This window comes from Pteropus vampyrus, unplaced genomic scaffold (assembly GCF_000151845.1).
Source record: "Pteropus vampyrus isolate Shadow unplaced genomic scaffold, Pvam_2.0 Scaffold167, whole genome shotgun sequence".
Lineage (NCBI taxonomy): Eukaryota > Metazoa > Chordata > Mammalia > Chiroptera > Pteropodidae > Pteropus > Pteropus vampyrus.
Genome location: NW_011888948.1, coordinates 2,852,435 through 2,855,097, shown reverse-complemented (window position 1 = coordinate 2,855,097; position 2,663 = coordinate 2,852,435).

Genomic DNA, 2,663 nt, shown 5'->3' with positions numbered 1-2,663 from the left:
GGCCAAGGCTCGGTCTTGTGCTGTCCAGTCTGGCTATGGAGCATTTGAGATGTAACTAGTTCAAACTGAGACATACTATAAGTGTAAAAATCAGCCGATTTTGAAGCCTTAGTGTGGAAAAAAATAACTATCTCATTAATATTTTTATATCAATTACATATTGAAATGATACTATTTTGGATATATTGAGTTAAATAAAATATATTATTAAAATTAATTTCACCTGTTTCTTTTTACCTTTTTAATGGGGCTACTTTTTAGAAAACTTAAAATTACATATTTCTATTGGATGACACTGGTCTAGACAGATTCCCACAGCACCTTATTATGGATTAGGTTGCCCAGCCAAGCCCTCATAACTGGAGATCTCTTCACAGTTCTGTGAGTGAGCTTTCTGCACAAGTGCCATTCTCCTAGAAGGGGTTTGGAGTGAAAGGACAGCTGAGCAGAACTGTGGTCGTCACTTGAATGTGGGACCAGTGGTGGCAGTGGAGGTGTGGGGTTTGGAAACAGGTCCTTTGGCCCTATTTTCTTTTATTTTGAAATGGCAATTGTAATTTCTAGATCAATAATGCAGGTTGTATGGTCAATAAAAGCAAGCTCACAGAAGATGGACTTGAAAAAAACTTTGCTACCAATACTCTGGATATGTATATGCAGCTTTCTTGTTTGTTTATAGCAAAATAAACAGAGACATAAATAACACCATAGAAGTATGAGAAAAACATTGGTCACTGTTTTGGGCTCTTGGTCTTGGTGTGATGGCATTTGCTTTAAGCTTATCCTTCATAAGATAGCAAGATAGCAGAGTTGTGCAGCGGAAGCGTGCTGGACCTATAATTTTTCTTCATGAAACACTCTCTCATAATATGTGTTCATGCCAGAAATACTTAGTATTGTTAAAGCGCTTTTTTTCTAGAAAGTTCAAGGCTTATTATAGACATCATTTTGGCAAGGAGAGCAAGTTCAGCTCAGGTGGAGAGTGCAAGTATGAAAACTGCAGCCAGGGGGACTTCCAGGGCTGAGGAGGGTGCAGACGTGAGGCAAGAGGATGGATCAAGGAGAGGCATTTGGCTGGAATGCAGGGCACCTGGGTTCCGGTTCCTGCTCTGGAACAGACTGACTCATTTTATGCCAGTGGTTCTCAAAGTAGGGTTCCTGGACCAGCACTATCAACACTACCAGGGAACTCGGTAGAAATGCACATTCTTGTACTGCACCCCCAGATCATCTGAATCCAAAACTCAGAAGGGTTGGGGCCAAGAAATCTGTGTTTTAACAAGTCCCCAGATGACTCTGATGTACACTAAAGTTTGAACTCCAAGGCACCAGGCTTTTAACCTCTTTGGATGTTCTTCTTGAACCAAGGGTTCTGGAGTAGGTTATATCAGTGCCTTGCAGCTTGGAGATGCTATGAATCTGATTCTCTCCAGTGTCTCTATTATTTCCTCATAATAAGTTAAACTTTTAATGAGGCATTTTAATTAAATATTGTCCTAAGTCACAGATGGATGGCAGGGCTTCATGTGGTTGCTGGGGTCGTTGAGGGTGTCCGTTAAATAGCAACCCTCTTCCCAGCCAAGAACTGAACGGATTGAGGAGTAAGGCAAGGGAATAATTGATGCAAGTCAAAATATCGCTGTTGTTATTGATAAAGCTGGTTGAAGGGCATGCTCAGGGTGAGTGGGTTCTCCTCGTATTAAACCCAAGAATTAGACTCACATTGTTGCAGCTGGCTGGCCTAGGATGGACACCACCACGCCCTCTCCAAGGAAAGGAGAAAGCGGGAGCAGAGCTGAGTATGCCCATTTTACTGCTCCTGAAGGGGATCAAAGTTTTGCCACGCTGAAGCCACTTTTTGGAATATTGATTTTAAGCTGCGTATTAGGAAACAAAAGACCCAGAAAGAACCTTTGACCCTCCCCCTTTCCCAAGAGATTTTGATAGAAAAACCTGCTTCAGGAAGGCAGTGTTAGAGTGTTCACCTTCGCCTAATTTGAATTAAGTTATGGTAAATAGGAGGGTTTCAGGCAGGAGCCTGTTAGCTCTAAAGCCTTATGTCCCATTGTTTCCGAGTTGCCTAGCAAGTATTTGCCTGCCACACGTGTTCTGCTCTTCCTTAACAACCTGTAAATCACTCAGTCTCACTTCTGAAATCTAACACCCTGTTCCTTCCCTTTTCTCCTTTGTCCAAAATGTCATATATACGCAGAGTTGCCTTACTATCCTTGGACTTTTCATGCATATGTGAATTCCCTACGCACATGTATTAAAAATTGTATTTTCTCCTGTTAATCCATCTCTTTTAATTTGCCTGTTTGTCCAGCTAGAACTTAGAAGGTAGGAGAAAAAGTATTCATTTTTTGAGCCCCCACAGTCCCAAGTTTACTAAATTGCTTATTGCTAAGTGTTGCATTTCCCTGAGATGGAGGAAGGAAACAACAGAAATGAGGAAGAACCTTTTTCACCAGTGGTAAGGTTGCTTTATTTTTTTATTTATTTTTTATTTTTAATTTTTTTAAAGCAAATACCTGGAAGCTTGCTAAGAAATGGTGCAGGTTTAGTACAAATATTTCCACCTTTGACTTTGTTCCAAATGTGGTGTCATTGCCAGAGTACCCGGATGTGGGGTCATGCTGGTTTGCCTTATAACTTTATCAGAT